Source organism: Mustela putorius, unplaced genomic scaffold, assembly GCF_011764305.1.
Source record: "Mustela putorius furo isolate JIRA1106 unplaced genomic scaffold, ASM1176430v1.1 tig00003899_pilon_pilon_pilon, whole genome shotgun sequence".
Lineage (NCBI taxonomy): Eukaryota > Metazoa > Chordata > Mammalia > Carnivora > Mustelidae > Mustela > Mustela putorius.
In genome coordinates this window covers 2,888,662-2,904,726 of record NW_025422048.1, presented here as the reverse complement: position 1 = coordinate 2,904,726, position 16,065 = coordinate 2,888,662, and positions in this window count along the sequence as shown.

The window sequence follows — 16,065 nt, the reverse complement described above, 5'->3', positions numbered from 1 at the left end:
GTACAAAATAGGCACTCAACAAATATTTGTTTGCGGCCCGTGTGCAGCTGTGCATGTGCCAGTGCCACTGAGTTCACTGGGACCTCGCCTCCCTTCAGCCTCTGTGCAAGGGAGCAAAAAACACTGCAGGGCACATTCAGGCCTCTGGTGTGCATGCTTCCCAGCCCTTTGACAAGGCAAACTTCATGGGCTTGTGACCTGTACAGAAGAGCCCCACTTTGTTTAACACTTTGCTGCCCTCCTCTTAAAATCCTTAATAATTTTTTAACTGTGCCCCTGTATTTTTACTTTTCCCTCAGCCCTGCCAATTATGTAGTCATTCTTGCTGTAGGGAGATATGCTGCAAAGCAGGGACCAGCAAGTGCAGAGCATTCCCAAGCTCACTACAAGAAGAACGCTGTCCGTTATCTGCCAGCCCTCCCGTCCAGCACCAGAGTGCTGTGCAGAGCAGCCTTAGGCTTGAAGTATCTTATATGGATGTCCCTACTTTCACTGACACTGGAGTTCCAAGAGATGGAGGTTTGACTGCTTTCCCTGTACTCCCCTGGGTTGAGTGCGGTGCTTAATGACCAGCATTAGTTGGTCACTGAATAAGTGACTGAGTCCCAGGCAGCCAAAAGAGGCAAGCAGTTATAGCTTTTTAGTCAGAGGACCCACTCGGGGCACCTTTCTCTTAAGGGTGGAGATTAATCACATTTTACCATTTTCCTTACCCACCTCATCCAACAGGATAGCTACAAGGAGCTGTGAAAACTCATGAGCCTTCTAAAAGTCAGAGCCTGATCACTGTGTTGCAGTTCTCACAGTGCTCTCTGTGTGCTTGTGTATACCAGGCCATGGGCTTGGCAATGGAGGGATATAAAGCAAGGCCTTGGACATAGTTTTGGTTCTCACATGCATGGCTCAAAGAAAGGAGAAGGGACTTCTCTCAGAAATTACTAGCACAAGGTAGAAAGTCATGAGTGCCTTGGAGTTCCCAGAAAGACCAGGTCTCCCTCTGGCTGGGCAGTTCTGGAAACTGCAGGCAGGAGGAGGAGCCTATGCTTTACAGGGACTTGAGATTTGTAGCAATAGACGAGCCTTACCAGCAGAGATACAGAGATGGGCATTCCTAGCATAGAGTCAGCCAAGATACTGAAATCAGAAATGTGTGGTGCTTGATAAAAAACAAGGAAGAGTTTGCCGGGAGTATTTGCATGAAGAGACATTGTGGGAGATCATGCTGGAGTGGCAGGCTGGACAGGCTATTTCTGTGCTTTGAATGCTGAGCCAAGAACCTGTACTTTTTCTTGTAGGCAAGGGGGAGGTTACAGAAGATTTGCAAACAGGATCATTGCATGTCAGAACTGTTCTTCGAGGAGACTCACCCTTCTGATAGGTCAGGCAAGAAGAGTGTTTTCAGGAAGGACAGGCTGGAGCCCATTTTCTCCCAGAAAAGGAGTTGTATGGATCTGAATGTGAGCAGAGCTCTCAGGATGATCAGAGGGGAGAGAACAACATGGGGGAGGTTTAAATGATATCTACTTGGAGTCAGGGAGGAGGCAAAAGAAATAGGATTGCTAGAGAAGGTGCAGGGTCTTCCCCCAGGTGACCAGGGTGGCAGAACAGTAGTAAGGAAGAGGGGGTGATCTTTTAGTCACAGTAATGAGAATAGTCCCTTGCATTTTGTGTTTCACTTTCTGATGTCCCAAGAACCTTAATGTTTATTGTCTAGATGTGTGTGTGTATGTGTGTGTGTGTGTGTGTGTGTGTGTGTCTCCCCATTTCCCTATTCTGATTACTTCAAATATATCTCTCTACAATTAGCTATTCAAGCTGGATATAAACAAAAAAGTTAACATATCAGCTATATTTTGATAACTAAACCAAACTACACATTGATTAGAATAGCCCTGTGCAACCCCTTTGTCAGTTGTGAATGATCACTTTTAATAATCAATACCAACCCACCATGTGTCATGTTATACATGTGGTTTAGGGGTAAAACCAGAGCTGCTGGTCATAACGTCTCTGTGTTCCTGTCTAGCGTGGCCCAAACTGTAACACATGCACAATGTGTTTTTCCTGTTAGACCAAAGGGAAAATTTTCATCCCAATAAGTTTTGCAATAGTCTTAGCTAGTCACGTATCTGGGCTTACAGCAAGACCAAGGTGCCTGGAATACTGGGGGAAGCAGGCTGGGGGAAGAATCTCCACAGGGCTAAGCTGAGAGATTAAATGGATGAAGGGGCAAGCAGGGGACATTCAGGCGTCAGAACAAATGGATAGTAGAGGCAGAGGCAGCACAGGACAGTGATTAGGTCGTGTGTCCCTGTGTCCCCCTATAGGTGGAACTGGGTTTGAATTTCAGATCCTCCACTAGATATTAGCTGAATTAACAAAACTTATGTGTAATTCTCGCCATTACTGATAATTACTGAAAATTAGCAGTGAAGGCACACCTGGTATCCCTAAGGTCTTGAACAGTACCTAGCAAGTGTCTGACCAGGGAGAAAGAGCAAGTGCCCAGCCCCAGATGTGCATGGCAGAGCTGGGCTTCTATTTACAGAAGGTGATAATGGACTGGACAAAACAGATTCTAGACCTTGGGGAATTGGATCACTGAGCCAGCACCCTAGGCTGATGGTACTCAGGTCCAGTTTACAAGGGAGGAAAGGCATTGCTGGGGATGGAGATTGAGACTCCCAGCACATGGGTGCTATTTAAAGCCATGGGACTAGATGCAATCACCCAAGGGGAAAGAAGATATGAAAAGCCTGAGTCTTGAGAGAGCTGTCACAGTAACCAAAAGAAGAAAGGAGAATTGCTATTGGATGGCAGGTTCAACAACATTCGAGTGAGACAAGGATTGAATTATGCTGATTGGGTTTATCAACAGGGAAGTTATTGGCAAGCTTGACCGAAGCTGTTGCAGTGGAGCATTGGGGTGGAGGCCAGTTGACAGAGGGTTGAGGAGTGCAGAAAAGGGGCAGTGAGATAAGGGAGAATACCAACACAACTTCTCTGAGGGGTCTGGCTGGAAAGCAAGGAGAGCTGTCACTGTCTCCCAGACCAAAAGAGGAGATGGGGCTTAATGAAGAGGACATGTCTGATTCTTCTCTGGGTCCCTATGGCCTGGACCAAGGCCTCAGAGAATAAGAGAAAGAGGTTCAAGGAAAGAACTTCAGTGTCTTCTGTGAGAAGTGAATGTGTGAGGTGAGGATGTAAAGCCAGAAAACACAGACAACTTTTTAAGAAGTTTACAGTGAAGGAGGTCAGAGTGCAACAGTTAGGGGAAGAAAATATTTGGAAAATTCTGATTTTTGTGTCTTAAAGATGAATTACATCTGTTTATAGGCTACAAGGAAGAAGCCAATTGGGGGAAAGAGGGGGGGAGGAAGTCCTTCAGGAGGGAAATTTAAATTTAAATTAAGTGAGGTGAGAGAATAATCAAGAGTGAGGCATCATTGAAGTCAAGAAGGACAAAACAGATTCTAGACCTCCTATTCCTCGAATAGCTTGAATTCTGCTAGAAGGTCAAGTGGGATAAGAGTAAGACTTAATCATTGTAGTTAACAATATGTAAGTCATTAGTGACTTTGACAAAAGAAGTTTGTATGATGTGTGTTTTTGGCTGGATGGAGCATTAGAAATAAGGAGCATATAAAATTCCTTGGGGGAGTTTCATTGCAGAGGACAGATAAATGGGACAGTTGTTGGAGAAAGAAGGAGAGTCAAGAGGTTATATGGGAGAAGTGATAGCATATGTATAAGTTGATGGGAAAGCCCAAGTATAGAGTGAAAACTATGCTACATTGGAATGAGGGTGAAGATGATGTTATTAAGTCAGCAAAAGGGGGTAAGATGTAATGGTTTGGAAGCAGCACTATAGAAGGTGACAACCCTGCCTGAGACCCTAAGAGACATGGAGTACAGGAGAATAAACCCCTTCAAATGGCCCCCAGAGCTGGTGCCCTATCTCACCGTATCGACTGGATCAGTGACTGAGTGTGTGAATGAGAGGCCTGCATGGGAAGCCATGCCCTCCAGGTGGAGAGGAGTTAGAGTTAACACTTGGATAAAGAGGTGGGAAGGTGGAGGCCTCTCTCTCATACAGCAAGGTGCTGGTGGCCTAGTGGGAGGCTTTGAAGATATAGGGGATGCCAGAGTGGTCAGGGTCTGATTATAGTTACAGAAGCACAGAGCAGTGCAGGGATGGATGTGCTATATAGAAAGCAATGAGCACAGAGACTTACAGGAACTGGGTTGTGGAATGTGGTGGGTCTCCCCGGAGTTTGAGGGATATGATTACCTGCATCCCTATCCTATCTGCTCCAAATTCATAGTAATTTAAAAATAAGATATAGGGCTCAGACAGAGAGAGGAGAACAAATGATTCCCCACATCCCTTAATAAAAGGAGCTGAGGCTCCAAACTGGCTTCCATAAATGCCATCCTATCCCTCATCCCTCCTTCCAATTAAACTTAACTACCTTTCCTGAGGACAGGCAGCTACAAAAGGCAAGTGGCCTTCCTGCATATCTCAGAAGTCTGGCACAGAAGAACCAAGGGTGGCTTGTGTTTTCCTTTGTTCTCTCTTACCAGTCAGGTATGCCACTGCTTCTCCTTAGGGAGGAGTAAGAGAAGTAGAAGAAATCTTCATCACATAGCACAGGCAACTGAAGCTCCCTGTTGTATAGGCAAAGTGAAGACACTAAATAGAAGATGAAACATTTCACTTATAATCTCCAGGGTTTTATTTCTTCTAACCACTTAAGCTTAATGATTAAGTCCAAGATTAACCATAGGTTGAACTATGACCCTCATGTTTGTAGTAGGGGTTTGGGGAAATGGGACTTTATATCAAGAATCCCCTTGTTACAGAGAGTTCTGTTCTCCGTTTCATAGAACCCTTTCCCCATTACCAAGTCCTGCCCTCTTTGTATATCCTCCCTTTCTTATATAGGGAGGGGCTAACGTTTTGAAATCCCCTCTCCTTTCTCACAGATGCTGTTCTGGGTGCTGGGGATACAGTGACAAGCCACACTAAGTCCCTGCCTTCATGAAGCTTACGTGTTTTTTTGTTTGTTTGGTTTTTTTTTTTTTTTTTTTTTTTTTTTTTTGGACAGGCAGAGATCACAAGTAAGCAGAGAGAAAGAGAGAGAGAGAGAGAGAGAGAGAGAGGAGGAAGCAGGCTCCCTGCTGAGCAGAGAGCCTGATGCTGGGCTGGACCCTGGGACTATGAACTGAGACACCCAGGTACCCCTAAAGCTTACGTTCTTATGCGAGGAACAGGCAATACCCAGTTAAGGAAGTAAATCTGATAATTTCCAGTACAAAATACCTTGGGACCATTAAAAGTGGTAATGTAGCCAAGAATTGCTGCAGGAGAAGGACAACAGCCTGTCAATCTGGGCAGGGTGCAAAAAAATGTCCTGGGTCCTTCTGGACCTTCTGGGTAACTTGGACATTCAGGCACTCAGCTCTGAAACCAGTTTTGCCATCTCTAATTCCAATGTGGAGTAAAGGGAGCAGGAGGAAGGTAAAATGACAAAGCTATTAATATATGAGAGGCTGCCAAGCCATTATCATTTATTTCAAGTGGTGGTAAAAGCAGATGACTCATCCTTCAGAGCTGCAGGACTTTGCACTAAACAGTGTGGATGGTTTATTGGCTTGCCTGTTTTCCTAAGCCCAAAATTCAGGGGATAGAGCTTCCGAGGGCCAGTAGCCCTGAGGAGTTGCATTTCTTCACTCCAGCTCTAGAAAAATTTTTCTAATAGTCAAAGTTTCCATGAGAACAGATTCTTCAACAATGACTAGGAGCAGGGTGGTTTCTGGGTGGGGATGAAGCTAGGCAGCTAGATGGAAGAGTCCGTGTCTTATTTGCCCTCCCTCAGCAGACACACTTCCCTGCCTCGTACGTAGGCCAAGGAGGAAAGGAAGGAGTCTTTTGTTGGAATTACCAAGAGATGCTCTTTTTCTCTAGTGCTCTGGGCAAATGTAGCCTATTTCATGAAAGACATTTTTCCCCACAAGGCTTTGGAAAGCTGATTGGCAAGTTCATAATGCTTGCTGGGTCCCACTGCCTATCATTTGTAACATTTGGGAGTGTGTGGCTCCATTAAGTGCTCTGAGAGGCTCCCTGTATGGAAGCTCTGCCACTGAATCTACAATGTGAAGTGGCTGGTTCTATAAAACCAATTGGTTCCAACAGACTAAGAGGTGAATTCACCTAGGATAGGAAATATGTAGTTTTAATGTAGAAAGGTCTTTGTAAAAAGCAGTTGTTCTTTCTTTTCTGATGCATCATCAATAGTATCACTGGTTGGGCCTCCGTTCCAAAATTATTAGGGCTGGCGCTCTTGTATGAAATAGAAAGGACTCCATGGTGGGCCAAATAAATTTGAGACTTCCTATCTCTATGGGAAATTTTGACAAGAGAAAAAAAAAAAAAACAACAGAGAATATGTTTTCATCTCAAAGGGCCTCGCATTAGATGGGCTGTAAGGGGAATCAGTATTTGGAAGGGATAATAAAAGATTTGGTGAAGCTGGTACTAACTTCTTCCTGAAATATGAATCTCTTTTATTGTCTCCCCACACAAGTGGGCCATTCATCCTTAGATCGAACCAGGGATGGGCTGACCACTACTCACAGGGCATCTTGTATCACTTTTAGACTAGCTGTATAGCAAAATGTCCTTTGACATGAGTGAAGAATTACCTGAGGGAAGGTAGAAAGGTCAATCAGACTCCTTGCTTTTCAATTCTAAGTTGGCCAGAAAAAAACAAAAACAAAAACAAAAACATTTAAACTGATAATTAAAGAGCCCATCCCTACTACTCTTTTGCCCTGCCCACATAGGCAGGTATGATCTGAGTTCCCTCTTTATAGGTCACTAGAATCTCTGTGACATTCATTAATCATTTTCACACACACACACACACAAGTAGGTGAAACATTATCTTAATGCTTCGGATACTGTATGGACCAAAGATTAGCCAAGAATACAGAGACATCACACTCATCTGGATGTCCCAAAGTTGACATGAAAGTTTCTACCATTTCTTCATGGACAGGCCCTTACGACTTTACTTAGAGTCTGTTTACTTAGTCTACACTCAGTTCTAATATTCTGTGGAAATATGGTTACCCAACCTGTTGCAACTTAATAATGTAATTAGAAAGGGACCAGGGCTTATCCACCTGATAATCCAGACTGCAAATAGCTTTAATCAATAGAATTAACCATAGAATTTTCAGTGTGTTAATTACTTTCCTTCTCTGAGCCTGATTTTATTTTTGTTTGCTTGATTGATGTAAGAGAGATGATATCTCCCATGTATATTTTGCAGGCCTGTGTTATTGCTTGAGTCAGCTATTGTGTTGGAACATTTATAGTGCTTTTAGCTGTGAGTAATAAAAACCCTTACATAGATTGACCCAGACAACAAAAAACATTTATAAGGAGGTCCAGAGGTAATGTGAGCTGTTATGTTGCTTAATTCAGCTGCTCAACAGTGTCTTTGAGGACCATCTCACAGATAACACAGTGTAGTTGGCTTTTATCTTTAGTGGCAGAACTTGAATTGGAACAAGAACTGAATGAACTTAAAGGCATCTGACAATTAACCCAGAACGCTGTCCAGTGTTCATGCTGTCTTAGGATTTTGGATATTCCACAGTTAGCAATTGTCTTCTGTGTGAGGTTGTGTTGGGGGGAAAATCACTGGAAGTTGAAGAAAGCTATGGCACAGGAGCTTTTGATGTCAATTCATTGTAAAGCTACATACTCCCAGAAGGATGTAATTCTATGAAATGTTCAAGGTATATCAGAATAGAAAAGGGGCATGGAGGTTAGAGAGACATGGTCTGTTTAAGATGCCTCTGGTTAGGAGTGGTGAGAACACTGGGTACATAGAGGGATAGGGTGGGAAGTGAAGCTGGCATGTATCTCTAATGTCAAGGTGTTAAGACTGGGTTATCAATTTTAAGGAACATTGCATGATTTAGGTAGAGGAGTTTGGCATGTCAGATTTATATTTTTCAAAGACCAGTAAGGCCAGGATGGTAAGTATTAATTTGGAAATATGGAGTATGAGACTAGAGGTAGCTGAATCTCTTAAGATGTTATTGCAATATTCCAGGAGAGAAATACTGAGACTCTGACCTAGGTCAAGGCAGAGCAGGTAGAGAAAAAGGATTTTGATTCCATCATGTTTTGGTCTTAGCCTGGTTTTTGGTAACAGATTGGATGTAGATAGTGAAGGAGGGTTCAGCCTATGGAAACTTTCAAGTTTAAGTGTGGCCTCCTAGTGCCTCAAGTGTGCTTCACTGAAATAGACCCCATAGCAGAGGCAGAATGCCCTTCGATGGAAGATAAAAGTTTTGGTAGTTTGGAATATGTTGAATCTGCGGTGTCTGTGGGATGACCAAGTGGAAAGTTATAGGAGGCAGTTGACTGTATCAAGCAGGATCATGGGACAGAGGTCCAGGTTAGAGACTGACTTATTAACACTATGAATGATATTATATATAGCACTTTGTATTTTAAAAATAATCTTCATCTTCAAGATTTGATTTAATCCTTACTTCAATTATATGAGGTAGACATTATTTTTCCCTCTTCCCAGATGAGGCAACTGAGTCCCAGAGAAATTAGATGACTTGCCTAAGATCACACAGCCAGGAAGTAACAGAATTGGGGCTAGAATGAGAGTCTCTTCGTATGGAATGCCACACATTTCCTACTGTTGTTCAAATGCAAAGGCTCCCATCAAAAAAGAGAGCTACAGACCAATATCCTTGATGAACACAGATGCGAAAATTCTCACCAAAATACTAGCCAATAGGATTCAACAGTACATTAAAAGGATTATTCACCACGACCAAGTGGGATTTATTCCAGGGCTGCAAGGTTGGTTCAACATCCGCAAATCAGTCAATGTGATACAACACATCAATAAAAGAAAGAACAGGAACCATATGATACTCTCAATAGATGCTGAAAAAGCATTTGACAAAGTACAGCATCCCTTCCTGATCAAAACTCTTCAAAGTGTAGGGATAGAGGGCACATACCTCAATATCATCAAAGCCATCTATGAAAAACCCACCGCAAATATCATTCTCAATGGAGAAAAACTGAAAGCTCTTCCGCTAAGGTCAGGAACACGGCAGGGATGTCCATTATCACCACTGCTATTCAACATAGTACTAGAGGTCCTAGCCTCAGCAATCAGACAACAAAAGGAAATTAAAGGCATCCAAATCGGCAAAGACGAAGTCAAATTATCACTCTTCGCAGATGATATGATACTATATGTGGAAAACCCAAAAGACTCCACTCCAAAACTGCTAGAACTTGCACAGAAATTCAGTAAAATGTCAGGATATAAAATCAATGCACAGAAATCAGTTGCATTTCTCTACACCAACAACAAGACAAAAGAAAGAGAAATTAAGGAGTCCATCCCATTTACAATTGCACCCAAAACCATAAGATACCTAGGAATAAACCTAACCAAAGAGGCACAGAATCTATACTCAGAAAACTATAAAGTACTCATGAAAGAAATTGAGGAAGACACAAAGAAATGGAAAAATGTTCCATGCTCCTGGATTGGAAGAATAAATATTGTGAAAATGTCTATGCTACCTAAAGCAATCTACACATTTAATGCAATTGCTATCAAAGTACCATCCATCTTTTTCAAAGAAATGGAACAAATAATTCTAAAATTTATATGGAACCAGAAAAGACCTCGAATAGCCAAAGGGATATTGTAAAAGAAAGCCAACGTTGGTGGCATCACAATTCCGGACTTCAAGCTCTATTACAAAGCTGTCATCATCAAGACAGCATGGTACTGGCACAAAAGCAGACACATAGATCAATGGAACAGAATAGAGAGCCCAGAAATAGACCCTCAACTCTATGGTCAACTAATCTTCGACAAAGCAGGAAAGAATGTCCAATGGAAAAAAGACAGCCTCTTCAATAAATGGTGCTGGGAAAATTGGACAGCCACATGCAGAAAAATGAAATTGGACCATTTCCTTACACCACACACGAAAATAGACTCAAAATGGATGAAGGGCCTCAATGTGCGAAAAGAATCCATCAAAATCCTTGAGGAGAACACAGGCAGCAACCTCTTCGACCTCAACCGCAGCAACATCTTCCTAGGAACATCGCCAAAGGCAAGGGAAGCAAGGGCAAAAATGCACTATTGGGATTTCATCAAGATCAAAAGCTTTTGCACAGCAAAGGAAACAGTTAACAAAATCAAAAGACAACTGACAGAATGGGAGAAGATATTTGCAAACGACATATCAGATAAAGGACTAGTGTCCAAAATCTATAAAGAACTTAGCAAACTCAACACCCAAAGAACAAATAATCCAATCAAGAAATGGGCAGAAGACATGAACAGACATTTCTGCAAAGAAGACATCCAGATGGCCAACAGACACATGAAAAAGTGCTCCATATCACTCGGCATCAGGGAAATACAAATCAAAACCACAATGAGATATCACCTCACACCAGTCAGAATGGCTAAAATCAACAAGTCAGGAAATGACAGATGCTGGCGAGGATGCGGAGAAAGGGGAACCCTCCTCCACTGTTGGTGGGAATGTAAGCTGGTGCAGCCACTCTGGAAAACAGCATGGAGGTTCCTCAAAATGTTGAAAATAGAACTGCCCTATGACCCAGCAATTGCACTATTGGGTATTTACCCTAAAGATACAAACGTAGTGATCCAAAGGGGCACGTGCACCCGAATGTTTATAGCAGCAATGTCCACAATAGCCAAACTATGGAATGAACCTAGATGTCCATCAACAGATGAATGGATCAAGAAGATGTGGTATATATACACAATGGAATACTATGCAGCCATCAAAAGAAATGAAATCTTGCCATTTGCGACAACATGGGTGGAACTAGAGCATATCATGCTTAGCGAAAAAGTCAAGCAGAGAAAGACAACTATCATATGATCTCCCTGATATGAGGAAGTGGTGATGCAACATGGGGGCTTAAGTGGGTAGGAGAAGAATCAATGAAGCAAGATGGGATTGGGAGGGAGACAAACCATAAGTGACTCTTAATCTCACAAAACAAACTGAGGGTTGCTGGGGGGAGGGGGTTTGGGAGAAGGGGGTGGGATTATGGACATTGGGGAGGGTATGTGCTTTGGTGAGTGCTGTGAAGTGTGTAAACCTGGTGATTCACAGACCTGTACCCCTGGGGATAAAAATATATGTTCATAAAAAATAATTAATTAATTAATTAATTTAAAAAAATTAAAAAAGAAATATATTTAGATAGAAACTACCTGCTGTGTGTGTGTCCATTATTATATTAAAAACATGTAACACTATGATGTTAACAGTCAGAACAATGTTCGTCTTTGTGTTTGTTGGTTTGGTGAGATATTAGAAAAGTCATTGAGGGGATTTCTGGGATGCTAGTTATGTTCTATTTCTTGACCTGATTTTTTGTGACCCTGGTGTGAAACAATCATAATACCTTCTGGATATATATATGTGTATAATTTATCTATTTTTATGTATATGTATGTAATGTTTCTATCAAAATATTTAAAAATGAGAGCATGAAATGATATTGAAGAAAATAAGTCAAATATCACCCATAGCCTCGTGTCCTATTTCATAAATAAAGATTTATTGTTCATATCTGAACTTGCTATGTCATATATACATTCCTTTGAAGAATTTTTTTACTTATTTGAGAGAGAGTAAGCACAAAAGAGAGAGCTAGCACAAGCAAGGGGGAACATTAAAGGGAGAGGGAGAAGCAGGCTCCTTCTGAGCAGGGAACCCAATGTGTGGCTCCATCCCAGGACCCCAGTGTCACAACCTGCATTGAAGGCAGATGCTTAACCAACTGAGCCACACAGGTATCCCTATACTTTTTATATATCAATTAATTTTACATTTTCTTTCTTCTTCTTTTTTATGGATTACTTGCTTTTTAATATTTTCTTTTTTTAAATTTAAATTCAATTCTTCTTCTATACCCTGCTTTGTGATGCTGGGCCTGGGACTTTGTAAACCAGATTTCTACTTTGCCTGCTGAATGCCTGTTAAGTTCTACCAATAGAAGATACCAGAGAGATACTAAGTTTGGAGGAAAAAGGAGAGACTGCCTTTTTCCTCTTTGCTTCTGTGGTCTTCTTGCAGTTCTTCTGGGTATCATTCCAGCAATGCTTCCTAATGTAGGCATATGAAGTTCTTTCTGACAGAAGCAAATGAACCTATTTGCAGTTTTTCTAATACTTGCAGAACTAATTTCATTGAAATCTTTTTTGAGAAATCAGATAAAGAGTGTCCAGTCCAGAAGTCTAGTTGTCATGCTCCTCTAAGCTCAGGAAAACCAATGCTAGCTGAGAAGTTTCTTTTATCAGAAGTCTTTGCTTCAATTACACAACACCACTCCCCTCAGTTTCAATGTCTTTATTAAATTTTAAAATTCCAACCCCTCCACTTTGCTCCACAGACCCTGCTACTTCTGGTAGTTATTACCTCCATGATCCCTTTGAACTTTCTCATTTTACCCTTAAAGTCATGTAGTTAACAATTTTATACCTAGTAAATAATTCTTTATATTAAGTCCTCTCTGTTCAAATTATTTGTGCTATTTCTGTCTCCTTGTTTATAAAGAAGGCAATAACAGAAGTGGCTCCAGGAAACACCCTAAAGTTGTATTCGGAGATTAGTTTGGTTGTGTCTTTGGGATAGAGCATAATGCTCAACTCTGAGTCAATATAAACTGGGATGTTGGCAATTCGTGTATATCTTCTGCTGACTGTCATGGGATTCTTGTTAACATACATGCTTTGAGAGTCCAAACTGCTGCTATATTGACTGCTATGAAAGTAATTATTATCACAAAGCCTGTAGAGTTGGATAAACTCTTTTGAGTAAAATGGAGCTTGTATAGAATGAAAATGACAAGATTGAGTCTATACACTTTAAACTCAAATCATAGAGAACCAGAGAGAGTTCTTGTGGTAACCCAAAATAATTTACTTCTTGTAGCTGTAGGGCCAATATTACTGACAATAGGGCACTGAACAAAATTATGCTGGCTATAAAATTACAAAATAACTTAAATATAACAGCTCATCAAAATTCAAGGATGTGATACTTTTAAAACACCTCCACTTAACTCATCTTTTTGGCTTGCAGAGAAGAAAGATAGATCTTAGAGAATAACTGTTGATTATTTTTATCTTAATCAGGTAGTGATTTCAATTTTAAGCTGTTTTGCACATACAGTGTTTCTGCTGAAGAAAATCAACATAGCTCCTGACATTTGCTATTCATCTACTGACCTTTACAATGCTTTTCTCCAGACTAATTTTAAAAAATCTCCAGAAATGTTTACTTTACCCAGAAGAGCACATAGTACATCTTCACAGTTTTTCCTCAAGGAGCCATCAACTATTCTGTTTTCCCCCCCAAAATATAGAGCCTAGACATTTTGATTGTTTGGACATTTCATACTACACACTGGTCTACTCTCCTGGCAGCATCATGCTAATTACATATGAGAAAGAAGTGCATGGAATGGCATGTACTTTAATTGCCTTGGTAAGACATGTATGAATCAGAGAGTAGAAGAGGAAAAAAAAAACACATGAAAATTCAGGGATCCACTACCTTAGTGAAGTTTCAGAGGGTTCAGTGCTTTGAAGAATCACTATAGTCACAGCAAAAGGAAAAGAAAAATTCCTGGTTTTTTTTAACCACCTATCAAAGAAAGAGACACAATTTTATTTCCTTATTCTTTTTTTTAAATTTATGAGGCAATATATACTACATTTGGATATCCTAATTGTACTATTTACTCAGTAATCCCTAAGGTTTCCAGTATCGTTAAGGGCCAGAGAAAGAAAAGACTCAGCAGTGAGTGCAAGCTGCAGCAAAACTGTGCAAGCTGCTTTTTCATTTTGGCCTTATAATCCAGCAGATTCATTATCTGTGGTAAATAGCAATGCTACATGGAACCTCTTGGAAGCATCACTATGAGAATCATATACCATATCTCTAGGATTTTTGGAGAAAATCTATACTTAGCTTTTGCAAAACAGCCCTGGATTGCTTCTGAGCTTTAATATAGAATGAATACCTAATCATGTGCTATTAAATGATCATGCAGCCCACTTTCTTATCATGAACTAGTTATTATTTGACCCAGAAAGGCTTAACGTTGAGCATACACAGCAGAACTTTTTCACCAGGTGGAAATGATTGCTAACAGCTGAGGCAGGTCTTAAAAATCCAAGTAATTTGTAAGAACAGGTGATTTAGACCGACACCTGCTACATTGACTCCTCTCATTGTATTCACATTTATGGTTTCATAGGTAATCTTTTAAATGATTTGGCTGAGAAGACATATCAGACCTATTTTATAGATTTTCTGTATGATATTCTGGAATTGGACATTAAAGCCCCAGTCAGAGGTAACCCTAAAGGACAACGGTGAAGGGAAAGTCTCCCAGTGGGCCAAGATTCAAGCTGTACATTTTGTTGTCAACTTGATCCAGAATGAAAGATGGCCAGATGTACAAATTTATGCTGACTCATGGGAACTTCTCAATAGTTTAGTTATATGGTCAGGACTTGGAAGGGGTAGAATTGAAGACCAGTGACAATAAAAGACCTCTCAGTGTGGTCAGAGCATGAAGTTATTTTTGTACCATGTGAATGCTAACTAATGGCATACATTGAAGAGGCAGCTCAGTGATTACACAGACAAAAGAGTACACTGACAACATGGAGACTACAGTTAATAATACTGTGTTACATATTTGGAAGTTGCTAAGAGAGTAGATCTTAAAAGTTTTCGTTGCAAGAAAAAAATTCTGTACCTATGTATGGGGATGGATGTTAACTAGAATTATTGCAGTGATCATTCTGCAATATATACAAATATTGACTTATCATATACCTGAAACTAATATAGTGTTGTATACCAATTATACCTCAATTTTTTTAAAGATTTTTATTCATTTGACAGACAGAGATCACAAGTAGGCAGAGAGGCAGGCAGAGAGAGAGAGAGGAGAAAGCAGGCTCCCTGCTGAGCAGAGAGCCCGACTTGGGGCTCGATCCCAGGACCCTGAGATCATGACCTGAGCCGAAGGCAGAGGCTTTAACCCACTGAGCCACCCAGGCACCCCTCAATTTTTTTAAGTAACAGATAAAAAAGGTACTTTCTTTCAATTTCTTCCAGCCTCTTTCCCAGCCATCCAAATTTTCATTCAGTGATTCCATGAACAGAGTGGTCATGGTGACAGGGTTAGCATGCGGTCAGCAACTTACCTGGTTATCACTACTGTTGAACATCCTACCTGCCAACATCAGAGAACAACACTAAGTACCTGATGTGGCAACATTTCCTTGAGAGAGACCAGCTAACCATGTGGTGGCAACCTGGTTATCATGGCCCTACTCTAACACAGAGGAGGAAGAGGTTCATCTCTGTAGGAATAGACATGTTAAAAATATGGGTTTGCCCTCCCTACATGAAATACTTCTACCCTTATCACAATTCATGAGCTCATTGGTTGCCTAATGTAACATAATGGTGTTCAGCATGGCAATGCTTTTAGTCAAAGAAATAATTTGACTGCAAAAAAAAAAAGTGTAACAATAGACTCATGTTCATGTAACTCAATGCTTTACCACATACCTCATTACTCTGAAGTATCTGGCATAATAGAAGTAAAAGACCATACTGCTGGGATAAGACAACTTGAAATGATGGGGCTCTGTTTTATAATATATGGTATATGCTTTGAATTAGAGACCAGTTGTCTCAGTCTGCTATGCTCGCATAGCAAAATACCATACATTGAATAGTTTAAACAGTAGAAATTTATTTTCTTACAGCTCTGGAGGCTGGAATGTCCAAGATCAAGGTTCCAACAGGGTTTTATTTCTGGTGAGAGCTCTCTTCCTGACTTTCTGATGACTGTCTTCTCGCTGTGTACTCACATGTTGGAGAGAGAGCAAGAACTAATAGTGTCTTTTCTTCTGTAAG